The sequence below is a fragment of the Equus caballus genome, chromosome 3 (genome assembly GCF_041296265.1).
Source record: "Equus caballus isolate H_3958 breed thoroughbred chromosome 3, TB-T2T, whole genome shotgun sequence".
NCBI classification, from domain to species: domain Eukaryota; kingdom Metazoa; phylum Chordata; class Mammalia; order Perissodactyla; family Equidae; genus Equus; species Equus caballus.
In genome coordinates, this window is record NC_091686.1 from 58,375,248 (window position 1) to 58,390,538 (window position 15,291).

Sequence of the window (15,291 nt, forward strand, 5' to 3'; positions counted from 1 at the left end):
TTAGAGCCACACTCTTCCTCCACCTCTCACTCCTGACGGCCACTAATCTGTCTTCATCAATACAGTTCTCTCTTTTCGACAGTGTCACGTAAATGGAATCATACAGTATGTAACCTTTTGAGACTGGTTTCTTTCACTCAGCATAAAGCCTTGGAGAATTGTCCAAGTTATTGTCTGTACCGATAGTTTATTCACTTTTATTGTTGAGTTGTATGCGTGTGCCACAGTTTGTATATCCAATAACCTGTTAAAGGACGTTTGGGTTGTTTCCATTTTTGGGCCATCATGAATAGAGCTGCTATAAACTTTTGTGTATAGGTTTTGTGTGATCATAGGTTATTGTTCTCTGGTGCAAGGATCAGCAAACATTTTCTGTAAAGGACTAGATAGTCTATATTTTAGGCCATACGGTCTCTGTTGTGGCTCCTATGCTCTTGTAGTATGAGAGCAGCCATACACAATACATAAAGAAATGAGTATGGCTGTGTTCCAGTCAGACTTTATTTACAAAAATAGGAGGTGGGCCTGATATGGCACATGCCCGTAATTTGCCAACCCTTGTTCTATGGTAAATACCTAGGAATGGGATTACTGGTGTTCCCTGATAAATAGAGGTTTAACTTGATGAGAAACTGCCAGTTTATTGATTTGTAAATACTTAGTTTGATACATTTGAATTATGGAATGTTAATGGACTCCGATCTTATAATTCACACATCAGGCTCACGTGATTTTTGATAAGACAAGCTTTGCTCTTGTCTTACACTCAGGATCTATTTTTCCTTCTACTTTTATTCATATTCATGTGAGGTCTTTTGGCTTAGAGGGATCCTTTCTTCCCAGAGAAAGTGCTTACCCTTCTTTTAGTCATTTTTATTTGACTTACTTAAGATATAATGAGACATTTCAGGGAGGTTTTCTGTTTTGGGGATATATTAGGAGCAGAGTATCGTAGTGTGAGCTGTTTGGTTTTTAAATCAATCAAAGAGTTGATTTTATTCTAGAAATTGAGTGTAACTGGATAGGCAGCCATCACACCATGACATGCAGTCTCTTTAGAAGTATTTGTTTGTTTCTTCGTTTTTCCATGCTAAACTGTCTATCCGGACTGTCTATCCATAATGAGAACTCACCTAGGAGATCATTGACTATTTGGTGTAAGTTCCTGATGGCAGGTTCGGTATTAAATCTTAGGTTTATCCCCTTGTCCTTGGAGTTCTTCTAAGGAGCCGCAGTTGCTTTTGGAAGCTGTTGTTTGTGTTTGTTTTGTCTGTAGAGTGGAGAATTAGCTTTCTGTAGGTAGTATTGTTGTGATTCCCTTTGCCACAAAAGCAAGGACTTGGGGTTGAGGTGCAGCATCTTGGATATACCACTAGCTAACAAAGTTGAGATGGTGAATAAAGCAAAGAAGGTATATCCTCCTGGTTATGGTTTACAATTAGTTTTGCTCTTCTGAAAAAGCAGTGAAGCCCCAGGACCATGACAGTGTCACGGAGGTGGAAGAATATTTTGTACTAACCGTAGTCCCCCGGTCTTGATGTGATGGTTGAAAGGTTATGTCTGTGGGTGGGAAGTGCTACTATTAATATATGCTTCTTATAAGAGATAACTATTTAGAAAAGGAGCTCTTTCCTACCTTCTGTGCACTTGGGCACTGGCAGTTGAATCATAGATGGTGTCCTTTGAGAATCAAATAAAAGTCGTAAACCATTTTCCTAGAATATATGTATATCCACAGATTTAATATGCAGTTTCAGGGGTTCATTTACCCCAAACCAGCACTGTCCAATATATCTTTCTGACAGTGAAATGTTCTCTCTTGGTTCTGTCTGATAAGGTAGTCAGTAGCCGCATATGGCTATTGAGCACTTTAAATGTGGCTGGTGCAACTGAGGAACTGTATTTTTTTATTTAATGTAACTTAAATTAACTTGAATTTAAGTTTAAGTAGCCACATGTGACTAGTGGCTGCTGTGTTGTACAACACAGGCTTAAGCTCTTCCACATGCCCTAGGTCAGAATCCCTCTAAAAGAGGTCCTGATTATGCCACTTCTTGGGAGTTTAATTTGTTCCCTTTGGTTCTCTCTTTTTTTTTTAAGATTTTATTTTCCTTTTTTCCCCCCAAAGCCCCCTGGTACATAGTTGTATATATTTTTTTAGTTGTGGGTCCTTCTAGTTGTGGCATGTGGGATGCCACTTCAGCATGGCTTGATGAGCGGTGCCATGTCCATGCCCAGGATCCGAACCAGCGAAACCCTGGGCTGCCGAAGTGGAGCGCACAAACCTAACCACTCAGCCACGGGGCCAGCCCCCTGGTTCTCATTTTTTGCAGTCAAGCAGTAGTCATTGTATCTGGCTGTTCAGTTATTAAACTTAAGTACAGTTTGTTTGTCTCTAAGTATGTAACTCCTGTAATTCAGCGAGATTTAAAGGCATTTCCTGCGTTTGATTCTGTTTCTTCCATAATCCAGTCTCTAGAGCAGGTTTGTCCTTGGCTGTTAAGCTTGTCCAGGATCTCCTGTGTCACTTTGTCCTGCGTTAGGAACACTGATGATTTAGAGCCACATTTGCCCAAGAATTTTAAAAGTGCATTTCCCATACTTGAACATTGTTAGTGACAAGATAGAAGGGTTAAGGGTAACCTCCATGAAATCTGATCTTACCTTTCTGTGGCAGTGGTTCTCAACTCTGGCTGCACGATAGACTCAACTGAGGAAACTGTGAAGACAATGTCTGGTCTCCAGCCCCAGAGATTCTGATTTGAATGAGGTTGGTCCTGGGCATCGGAATCTTTTTTTAAAGATTCCTGGTTGATTCTGATGTCCAAACAGGGTTGAAAATCCCTCATGTATGGGAAAATTAGTGGACCTAGGCTAGGTGTGTTGAGTAAAATATTCTGAATTAGAGACTAACTCATAATCTTTCCCTCCCTCTTTCTAGTTGGAGCCCAGATTTCAAGTCTTGAGTAAAATACCGTCAGGGGAATGGGCCCTGTTGCACTCACACATTCAGAACCTGTTATCCAAGGAGTTCTCTAAAGGTCAGTGTATGGGAAGAGAAGCTAGTGGGGGTTTGCTTTTAATCTCTACTACTATTCAATTTATTGGTGAAAGATTGTAAGTTCCTCTTGAGTAGAAATGCCTTTTTTAATTGACGAGATCTTTAGTGCCTCCCTTATAAATTTGATAATTATAATATCATATTTGGGAAATACAAAATGTACCTTCTCAAATTGTTTATTTTTAATAGGCTCTTTAAAGGAACATGCATATTATATGTACATCTCTATGCTTATACACGTATAATATATCTTTGCGAAGATGTTCAAGAAATTAGTAACAATGGTTGACTCTGGGAGGCCAGCTGGGGCCCAGTGGTAGAATACTTAATTTTACTTTATATTCTTCTCAGTATTTTTTTAAAACCCCATGCATATATTAAATTTCAAAAAATCTTTCCAAGAGCTAAAAATGCCCTTTTTTACCATTTTATTTTATTCTATTATTTTATTTATTTTAGTTTTTATTGAGGTTATCATAGTTTACAACCTTGTGAAATTTCAGTTGTAGATTATTATTTGTCAGTCATACCGTAGGTGCACCACTTCACCCTTTGTGCCCACCCCTCACCCCCCGTTTCCCCTGATAGCCACTAATCTGTTCTCTTTGTCCACGTGTTTAACTTCCACATATAAGTGGAGTCATACAGAGATTGTCTTTCTCTATCTGTAAAAATGCCTTTTTTTAAAGTTTTGTAAATATGCTTATAGGTTTTTCTATTTGGAACAATGGAAAACCTCGCAGTCATTGAAATTGAAGATTTCTGCTTATTATTTGATACATTACTTATTGTTTTGGATGTATTATTTATGTGTATACATCTACTTTTTCCTCTCCTGAATGCAAGTCCTGGGTTTTCATTTTGTTTTACATTTTGTTATGACCCTTTTATTTCACCAGGGCCAAATTTGTCTCTTTTTATCTTTCCCACGAATTCTTATTCCTTTACTCTATCTCCTAGCTTAGTTAATGGCACTACCATTCTTCCAGTCACTCAGGCTGGAAGTCTTAGTCATCTTCATCTGTTCCCCTCAATCCTGCAAGACATCCCATTCCCAGATGGCTAATCCTGAGTTGATGACATTTCTCATGTTCTCCCATACTATTTCTCCCCCCACCCACCTCCACTGGCCCTGCGTTTTATCACTGAAGATCATTAAAATATCCATTCCCCACTTCACACTATGCTTAGGAATATTACTCTCCTCCTTATTAGGAGTTTATTGTTAGCCTAATACTTAAGGCCTTTTATGATCTGCCCACGTCTACCCATTCTAAGCAAGCCCGTCATCTCCAGCTTTCACCCTGTGCTCCAACTATGCCAAACTACAAGCAGGACCCAGCAGCATATCTTGTGCCTTCTCTTCTGTATACACATGATCTGTTTGCTAGAAATAAGGTATTGCCCATTGTCAGCTAAATGAACTGTTCAGTTTCCAAGACTTAGTTCAAATGTCACCTTCTCTATTGATAGTTAAATGTTTCTTGTGTGTTCTCATAGCATCTTGTTTACTTATTTATTGTTGTTTACTATAGCACTTATCACATTACCTCTGTAATATCTTTTAGCTTAACTATGAGCCCCTAGAGGATAGAAGGTGATCTGTTTATCTTTCTATTGCTAACACCTGGATGTGAAAAGTGGTAAATGTACAAAGAAATAAGCATTAACACGTAACAGAATTTTGGTACTCTTGTTTTATAATCATTTAAACTTGTTAATCACTGTTTTTGATGATTTAGGAAGAGCTAAACTAAAATGTACATTTATGAAGGGTTTACTAAATTCTATACCTGAGATTGAGGAAGATGTTTACCCATTTAAAAGAGCTGAGATTTTTAAAGTACCTTTAAATGATTCAGAAGAATACTTTTCATGCAAATCATTTATACAGTGAGTATAAGACATTTTGAATATTATTTAAAGCAGAAACCAAAGTAAGCCTTTATTAACATAACCAGATCTTATGTTCTTGGAAGTAATAATGCTATTTATTTAACATGTTTTACTTATTGTCTTTTTGCTGCATATTCATTTGGATAGTGATACCTATTTGCCTTTTATCATTTCTTAGCTTAAATAGAAGGGTCATGGCAGAAACTTACTGTAGTTTCCAATTTTATATTCCTTTTAGGTACTTTAATATACATTTAAAATGGATTCTGTGGTAGTTTTTTTTTAAACGAGTCATCAGTTTATAGATCTCAGAAGTCTACAATTTTTCAGATTTTCAAATAGAAAAATCTGTTGATCGAAAGAGAAAATGTAGGGATTGAAAAACTTAAGTTTGACTCTTCTATATCTGTACGTACTCTTAATGGGTGCCTAAATTTATCTACAGTAGAAAAGGTAAAGGATTTCCATTTAAAGATAGCTGAGTAGGACATTTGTGTTCTATTCTCCTCCCTAGTGCTAACTGAACTTAACCAGAAGAATAAACAATAGAGAAGAAATCTTTTAACTTTAGTAAAATGAAGAGAAAACCACAATTCCAAGCCTCAGACTGCAGGAAGAGCTGCCAGAGCTTTAGGACTAATTGAGGGAGCGTGCAGCCCTCTGAAACACAGCCCAGAGCTCTCCCAAACAGGTGGTTATGGGGACTACAGAGTGGCAGGAAGGTGAGGCTGCAGGAAAAGACGCAGATGCACGTTGTTGTGCAGAAAACAGTCAGAAGCAGCTGCAGAGTGGAGGCGTGGTGTACAGAGCCGTCGTCTTGGCATTACTTGATGCAAAGGAACTGGAGAGAAGTCAGCACTGAATCACAGTGCCGACAATCGACAGCTTAGCACTTTCGCCCTCTCTCTGTCTGCTTCAGCCATGCTGGCTTCGTTACAGTTCTTCAACCATGCTAAGCACGTTCTTTCCTCGAGCCTTTGATTTTGCTTGTCCCTCAGCCTGGAAAATTCTTCCCCTAGAAATTCTTACAGATTGCTCCCTCATTCATTCAGGTTTCTATTCTGGTGTTAACGCCTTAGAAAAGCATTCCTTTCCCGTGCAGACTCAAACAACAACCCTGGGAACATTCTCTTTTCAAAGCTTACTCTCTCTTTTCAAAGCTTACTTAATTTTTCTTCATAGCCATCTCAACACCAGACTTGTATACTGATTTCTTTATTTTTTTTGTCTTCCCCACTAGAATCTGAGCTCCCAGAGGATGTATACTTAGTAGACTTTTGTCCCCCCTCTGTATTCCTAGTACCTAAAACACTGCCTGGCACCTGGTGGTTGCTTAATAAATACTTGTTGAATAAATTATTGAACAAGCAAATGAACACGTGGGTCTTCTAGTAGGAAACATAGAATTAATTCCTGTACCCTGTATAAACTGGGAGATCCATGTTCAGACACTTAAGAGACATCAGCAGATAGCAATAATTGGTCCTTATTTTGATTCTTATTCATATAAAACATCTATAAAAAATAATGACATTTATGAAATAATTGACCATTTGAACACTAAAAATTTGATATTAAAGAATGTGTAGTAGCACGATGGGTCAGTTGGGATTTGGTTGCAGAGAACAGAATCCATTCTAGCCAGTTTAAGCAGGAAGATACTTTTTACAGGGTGTTCATGGCTTACCGAGGGAAGTGAAAGGCTGAAGAAACAGATGTTGGGCTCCTGGTTGACCTCTTACGAACATCTCCCAGTGCTGTACCACAGAGCTAGGCCATCAGGCGAGCTGCTGCCTTCTCTGTGCATCAGGATATGGTTGTAGGGATTAGAAAACTATGGCCTGCAAGCAAAATCTGGCCCAAACGGTTTATGTATGTCCCTCCAGTTAAGAAGGGTTTTTGCATTTTTACTTGGATGAAAGGAAAATAATGCTTTGTGTCACCTAAAAATTATGTGAAATTCAAATTTCAGTGTCCATGCATAAAGTTTTATTAGAACACGGACACTCTTACTCAGTTACCTATTGTCAGTGGTTGCTTTCACACTGTGTTGGCAGTCCTGAGTAGTGGCAACGGAAGCCACGTGGTAGAATATTTATCTGGCCCTTAACAGTAAAAGTTTGCCAACCCTTGCTCCAGAATACACACGCACTGCCATTTCCAGAAGCTGCCTCTATTGCTGTTTGCTCTATAGCCGTGCTGCCCAGCGCTGGTGGAAAATGGGCTTAGGGTGCTTTGATTTACTGTCCTGAGGTCCTAGAGACAGTGAGTGGAGGAACACAGTTTCAAACCCGTGTCTGCCTGACTCCAGACCCGTTTTACTGCCACCCTCTACACTTGCTAGTCTATTGCTTATCTCGGTAAGGTAGTATTTGCATTAATCCAACCAGAAACTTTACTTCACGTGTTGAGAACGTTTAAGCATTGTCTAATTCAGTTCTCATTGCCTTTACAAAAGTCACAACCTCTCAGTTTTGTTTCTTCTTCAGGAAAGCAGACTAATAGATTTTATCCTCTATTTTTTTGCATAATATTGATTCATATTTAATGCAAAAGATCTGTGTGAATATGCAACACTGTATAATTAATTACTTTCTTAGACAAAGACTCTAGAAATTTTAGTATTGATCTAGTATTGATATTATATTCCATTATGTTTTACGAGGAACACGTATATAAGCTTCAAGCAAAATATTTGTATCAGGGAATAACCGTTTGGTCTTAGCAACCTCACGTGGAGTAGGGACTTGGCCTTTGAAGGAGTGGACTGTGCTAAATCAGGCCAGTCAGACATGGGTTCAGAGAAACATTGCCTGTGAAAATATTTTAGTGACGGGATATTTTTAATTTAGATTCTTAGTCATAATATCCTGTTTGAGATTAAGTCTGAATATTTTTAAGGGTAGTCCTTAGACACAAGAACACAAAATCAGAGTTTAAAGAGAAAAAGAAAAGACATAATGAAGTAAATAAAACAGAAGCTTCTGAAGTGCTAGTGAGGTCTAAGCGCAGTGATATGCTGATAAATGTTTAACAACCGGCTACTCAGGGAAAAAAACGGAAATTGATTTTTTTTTTTTTTTTGGTGAGGGAGATTTGCTCTGAGCTAACATCTGTTGCCAGTATTCCTTTTCTTTTGCTTCAGGAAGACTAACCTCGAGCCAACACTCGTGCCAGTCTTCCTCCACTTTACAAGTGGGTCGCTGCCACAGCACGGCTTGACTAGTGGTGTAGGTCCATGCCCAGGATCCAAACCTGTGAACCTGGGCCACCAAAGTGGAGAGTGCCAGACCCAAACCACTATGCCAGGGGGCCAGCCCCAAGAAACCTTGATTTTTAGTATGTGTTGATCTCTTTGGTGTAAATCCTCTACTGTGGCAGGTTTCATACTGTTGATGGTTTGACAGTTGGCTCTCCACAATTTCTGAAAGTTTAGCTGTCAGCTTTCATGAGCTCGTAAGAGCTGGATCCAGCACACCACTTAGCTTCGCCTAAGCACAAGGTAAAGAACACAAGACAGGCAGAAACCGTTTACATTTACATTTATAATGAATATACAGGGAAAATATTTCATGAAACCTGAGTTTCTCTTTTAAATAAAAAGTGGTCATTTTATAAAAATAATATAAAAGTATATTATTTTATTCACAGAAGAATAAAATGAATAGTTTCTATTGATGTTGGAATAAATTTTTTCTAAGGTTATCTCATGTTATTTTCTCTTTAATGAAAAGTATTGCTCAGAACATGTTAAATTACGTAATACATTGTTGTGTTTAATTGCTAATCATATTTTTATTTGTATTTTTCTTGACGAATTCTTCCAGGAAATTATTTCCTTAATATTCTGAATATTATTCCATATTTGGGGTTATATGATTGAGTGCATAGTGTGAGGATTAACGAAGACTTGAACTAAGGAGATCAGGAAACTCAAAGGAAAAGAAAGTGTAGTTAGGTGTATGTAACATTTCCCTTCTGTGTCAGATGGATCAAGAGATAGGAAGAATTCTCTGCCAAGATATTACTCATGAATCATATTTCTTGTTGCCAGTCTGGTTACACCCTTGGTGCAAGATACACAAAGTAAACATGGATTTTGTGTTTTTTTAACTTCGTGGGGACAAAAATACTTGGATAATTTTGTCCAAACAAGTAGTCCTGTCGTTGCTGGGAACAGCTAGAAAATAAAATCACAATTGCTTTCAGAAACAAAATTTTTCCTAAAGACAAAGAGGCAGCTTCGGTTTAATGGGAAGAGCGCTGCACTTGGAGTTATGTGTCTTGAATTCAAATTTCAGCTAATGCTAGTTATTGGATCTTTTTGGCAAATTGCTTTAACTTTTCTGAACTTCAGTCTCTTCTCTGTCATGCAGGCCTTATACCATTTTGTGGTAGGAAATAAATGAGTACATTTATGTGAAAATACCTAGTATTGTACTTGGCTGTGGATCTTAAGTCTGTATTTCCTAGGCAAAAGCTGATGCAGAGGCAGGAAACAAGAGTTCCTTAGGGATCAACTCCAGCCTGGCTACTAATTGCTGATGCTGTCCCTTTAGACTCTTGAAATGATTCCAGGACAGAATGGCTAGTGTTTTCCACTTGGAAAAACTGATTACAAACCAATGTGTAGAAAAGTTTGCATATGAAGGCTTAGCATATGCAGGGAACAAAGCTGCAAAAACCTGATTGGCTAGGATAGTCTACGGATAGGCCAGTGAAGTCCATTTGTTTTCTTCTATTGTTGAAAATCTTTGAAAAATGCACTTATCTTCCCCGCTGCTCTTCCTCCCCACAGCCCTGCCTCCCTACGGCTACCGTAGGTTTCCCTCTGTACTTTTCCCCGGTGCCTTTGCGTCCCTAGTACAACAGGCATTGCCTGTATCACACCAAGACCTGAAGCTCCATAAGATCAGATATCGTGTCTATTGTAAAAGAGTTGTTATTTCATAACAAGTGGTAAGTGCCACATGGACTAGTGGTGGTTGATATTCACCACTGTATCCCGAGGATCTACCTAGCACCATGGCTGACATTTTATAATTTACTCTTGATTCAGAATATTATAGTGCAAAAATCATCATTAGGAACCATAATTCTTATTATATAGCCATAGAAAGAATGAAAGATTATGCCAAAGTTGCAATGACTCCAAAATACTAACAACAAGTTGCTCTCTTTTTGAAAAGCCAAATCTGGATTATCAGATGCTACAGAACCATCCTGGTATTCCCACTGTCATTTTTTGTTGTTAGAGACTGTGGATGGGTAGGCTTGTCTGAGGCTCGGAAGAAGCTTAGATTTATTTTGTCATTAAAAGCTGCACAATTTATTTTGATGTGATAAAGAACCCAGTTTTATTTCCCCTTTCCTCTCTGATACTGGAAATCTTTCTGAGTCTGAGGGAAGTTGACTGGTCTGGCTCTTCCCTGTGTGAGCCAGGTCCTGTTTCTCTCAAGATTTATTATACGTACCAAATTATCATCAGTGGCTAAGAGAGTCATTCCTTCCTTCCCTAGAGGGTGGAGAAGTCTATCTGAACTTTATTTTGTTTGTGCCATTGTAAAAAAAACAATGTTTTTTAAAATGTGTTTTAGAAAGCTTTGAGCTAAATATTCCTACATCTGAGTTTTTTTCTTGTTACTTGCAGAGCAGGTAAAGTTTCTTTTAAGGAATTTTTTTTTAATATCAGAGGATTATGTGTTCTTGCAAAATATTTGTTTTGCGTGCATGTATTTCTAATTTGTAAGAAACGTTATTGTAATATATATTTGATTCTATTTCTTAGTTCCTTTTACTCATTACTATGTTTTTAAGCAACATGTATGTGAAATATATACTTTTAAATGAATGTGTATGATTGTGCATCAACCCTGTTTTACTTACTCATTTTCTTAGTGATGGGCAGTGATGGACTCTAAATAGCCTCCAAGCCCCCAATTACCACAGATAACAGTGCAGTAAATATCCATGTACAAGTCATTACCCATAAGAATTTCTTTGGGATTTATACTGAAGAGTAGAATGGAAGATTCTGAGTAATACAAAATTGCCCTGTAAATCCTCTACCAGTCGTGTCAGTGGGTCCTGTCCACGTGTCGAAGAATACAGGGCATTTTCCAGCTTTCTGCTTATTGCTGTTCTAATAGGTGTAAAGTGGCATTTCCTTATTTTAATCTGCCTTTCTTTGATTACTAATTAAATTAAAAACATCTCTTGATATATTCAGTGGCCTTCCGGTTGCTAGTTCATTTCTTTTTTCTCTTTTTTTCATTGAGATTGCTATATTTTTCTTGTTGATTTGGTAATTCCTTGTAAATTATAATCCTTGCAGTTTTAGATGTTTCAAATATCTTTTCCCATCATGTTGTCTCACTTTTTACTTGGTTCATAATGTTCTTTGCTGAGCCAAAATGTTTAATTTTGATAGAATCACATTCATTTTATTTTTGCGTATGGTATGTGATTTTGAATTTATGCTCAAGATATTCTTACCTGATTCATAAAGATATCCTCATATATTTTCTTCTATTAACCTTATAGTTTTACCTTTTATTTTTGGATCTTTAATCCATCTTGAGCCCACCTTTTGTATATGGTTTTCAGTTGGAGTCTAGTTTATTCTATTCTAAGGATGAATCAGTTTCCCAATACCACCTACAAACCATCGCACCCTTCCCTGGGACCTTTATCATTAGCATTAGGTTCCCAGTACATGTATGGGTCTGCTTCTGAGCTCTCTCATCTCAGCACCTCAGCTCTCTCAGCAGCACCTTTGTGTGTTTGTCCTTATGTCACTCAGCCACTGGTTTTTTGTTTTGTTTTGTTTTGTTTTGTTTTTTGAGGAAGATTAGCCCTGAGCTAACTACTGCCCGTCCTCCTCTTTTTTTTTTGTTGAGGAAGCCTGGCCCTGAACTAACATCCGTGCCCATCTTCCTCTACTTTATATGTGGCACACCTACCACAACATGACGTGCCAAGTGGTGCCATGTCCACACCCAGGATCCAAACTGGCGAACCCCAGGCTGCTGAGAGGCGGAACGTGCGAACTTAACCGCTGCGCCACTGGGCTGGCCCCTCAGCCACTGGTTTTATTAGCATAGTTTGGTAGAGGATTACTTTCAAAATCTAAAAGTTATATAATTTAATTTTCAAGTTTTATATTCATTGTTACCTCTTTCCTTCCTTAAGGACCTTTATGTCATGTTTAACACTTTAACTAGTTACCATTATGATCCTTGAAATATATTTGGAAGTTCTTGATCAGTTTCTTTAAATATAATTGTATTAGAATTTTAAATTTGTTTCCTTAAGTATAATTAAATATAATTGCTTCATGGGTCTCTGTTTTTTTTTTCCACTTTATTAAAATATTGAATTTTGCTTTTTAGGAGAACTCTGGATATGAAATTAAATGCGTTGTTATCTTGTCTGAAGTTTGAGAGTATATTAAGTGGTATAAAATGTTTAAATCATTCAAAAATTAAAGAGAAATGAAGGGATTTTTTTAACCTGGATAAATACTAGCAAGTTTCATTGTAGAAATAGATTACTTTGAAAAAATAGACCAAACATTTCAAGTAATCAGAGTTGATGTAGCTCTCAGGATTTTTGAATGAATTAGTATATGTTCTACTAGGAACGAAAATGCATGCATAAACCAAAGTCAGTTACAGTGTCTTCACATGACTGTTTTGACTGTAGAATAACTTTCTTTTATGTAATTTCAAAAAGAAAAACTGGAAAGTAATCTATGTTTTCTTGAATTGCAAGTCTTTGCATGCCCCTCTTCCCTATCTAGAAAGTTTTGCTCAATCCAAATTGTAATTTCTAGAATGTTGTGTGTACTTTCTAGGGACAAGTTAGGTAACAAAATGAAACAACTTTATACCCTTCATTTGTGGAAAGATTTATTTCTTATAGCTTATATATTTTATTTAAGCAGTTGGATTCAAAAGCCTAGACATTTGAGATAAAATAAATAGGTTATGTATTTAATTTTAACCTCCAAATGCTAACCCTGCTAGCAGAGTTTTGAACAGGAGATTTTAGTTGTATAGCCTTTACCCTTGTCCCAGCTCTAGTTGAGGTGTTGATTGTAACCCTGAAAGGACACAAGCAGAATGAGAATAACAGCTGAATGTACTTGATCCTCTGGTCCTGAAATAAAATTCGATGCTTTTTTAGAATGTCTTTCAAAATAATGAGAGTTAAGCTTTATGATGGAATGTTAAAAAAATAAATAAACCTAGCAAAGAGTCATCTCCCCACCACCAGGGGGTCTGTGCCAGGTAGTATTTTGTGTATCTTGTTACATGGCATTCCTTCTAAGAGCAGGATGGAACTATTATAAGAAAAATATGGTAAACTGTGTTGTACTTGGCAAAGTTAATCACTTTAGTAACTTATTTCCCCCAAATAAAAGGTAGTATATTTAAAATATTATTGTCAGTATCTCAGATGGATTTATAAAATGTATTAAATAAAATAGCTAACTGATAAGAATAGCATTTCTCCTCTCATTCTTCCCCGAGGGCATTTTTTAGAATAGTCTACATGTGATCAACAGTGAAATGGTGTAATTAGGACATGGCTATTTGTGGTAATCATTCTTATGTTTGGGTATGGTGGAATGATAGAGAAATGTAGTTTTTTTTATTCTTTTCTCCTCCCTTTCTACCCGTTCACTCTTCAACTCCCATCCCTAAACCCCTTTAGTGAGAATGTCCCCCTTAGCTATGAGAATGTAAATACATTTTTATATTTCATTTGTAGAATATCTAATGCAAAAATTATAAGGAAAACAATAATACTCTGATTAGCAAAAGATTATATCCAGTAACAAGTAATTTTTTCATTCTTAAGATTCCTATCAGTACCACCTTTTATATCTTAAAATATCTGTCTTTAAGGATTTCATAAGCTTCCTAATTGTTTTCATTCATATACCTCCATTAAGTGAATTTGTGGATAGGGGAATTTATGGAAAAATTAATCAGTAAGGTGTCAACAGGAAGATTTCCCAGATAGAGTATTAATCATCTTCAGGATGTCAGGTACTGTGGCAACAGTTAAATATTAAAAACATAGGTCACTGACCTCACGCTAGGTTCATTTTCAAGGAATGGTGGTGGAGCTGTCTGTTCACTGGAGAGACCCTCCGTACATCCCAGTAAAAACTGTACCTGTGGTGGATTGAGAAATAGTCTCAGATGGGATCAGACTAGGTTATTGGCTGTTGACTATTAGCACAACCCTGATGGGGAGGCTTGATGTGGATACTTGTGCATGCTTTTCTAGGAGATGAGGATGAGTAGATGTGGATTTGGGGTGGGTGGGTGATAGAAAATGGCACAGACATACACACAGGGTAAGTGAACAAACATTCGTACAACAGAGAGCAAAGAGCTGTCGGAAAATTATATTCATTTTCCTTTCCTTTATTATTGACGAGATGGTGCAGCCTTTCCTATATTTGTGGTCATTCATTTTCCTTTTCTGTGAAAGGCCCATTTGTCTTTTGTCCACTTTTCTGTTGGGTAGTTTGCTTTCCTCTCAATGATTTGTCGCTGTTCTTTACATATGTTGATCTTTTGGATCTAATTTTTTTGTTCATTATAGGTGTTGCAGATATTTCATTCCCACTTTGTGGCTTGTGTGTACTTTCTTTCTGCTGATTTTTCATGTACAGAAGTTTTAAATTTTGATAAGATCAATTTTATTTGTCCGGATGTAGTTGTTTTTTTTTTAAAGACATTCTTCCTTACCCTGAGGTTATAAAGATATTGTCCACCATTTTCTTCTGAATATTTAAAAAGTTTCGTTTTCCGAATAAATGTCTTAATTGCTTTGGTGGCGAGGACATGGTGAATATAAGCTACTGAAAGCAGAGCTTGGTGGCTGGAAAAGAGAGAGATTCAAGTGGGTGGGGAGTGTCTTGATAAATATTTCTTTGACTCAATGATCAAGTTGCTACTGTGGGGATGTGTTTAAATTGTTTTACGATTAAGTAAGTTCATGATAGGTTGCCAGGCAGTAAAAAAATCTGAAGAGGCCTTTTCAGGCAGAGGAAAGACGGTGGGGAAAAAGCATCAAGGGTGTGAAATGGCGTGGCCTGGCTAAGGGAACAGCAGTTAGCTGGTGTGGTTTGAGTGTAGAATGAGGGAGGGATATTGCAGAAGACAGAGCTTCAAAATTAGATTCACAGTGGATTTGGAGGAGCCTTTTAGGCCTTGCGAAGAGTTTTGACTCTGTCCCATTGCAAGTGATCATGTCACTTCTTTTTTTTTTTTTTAAGATTTTATTTTTTTCCTTTTTCTCCCCAAAGTCCCCCG

General features: G+C 37.3%; 1 protein-coding gene across 16 annotated transcripts in view; it reads left to right on the plus strand.

Moving 5' to 3' along the window:
- The window catches only part of WDFY3 (WD repeat and FYVE domain containing 3), a 251,256-nt gene that overhangs the window by 63,079 nt on the left and 172,886 nt on the right, over window positions 1-15,291 (plus strand). For 11 of the 16 annotated variants that reach the window (XM_070262308.1, XM_070262301.1, XM_070262300.1 and 8 more), the window contains one exon: window positions 2,942-3,041. The exons of the other annotated variants lie outside the window; for them this stretch is intronic. The gene's annotated coding sequence lies outside the window, so the exon portion shown is untranslated. The remainder of the gene's footprint in view (window positions 1-2,941; window positions 3,042-15,291) is intronic. 16 annotated transcript variants of the gene reach the window in all.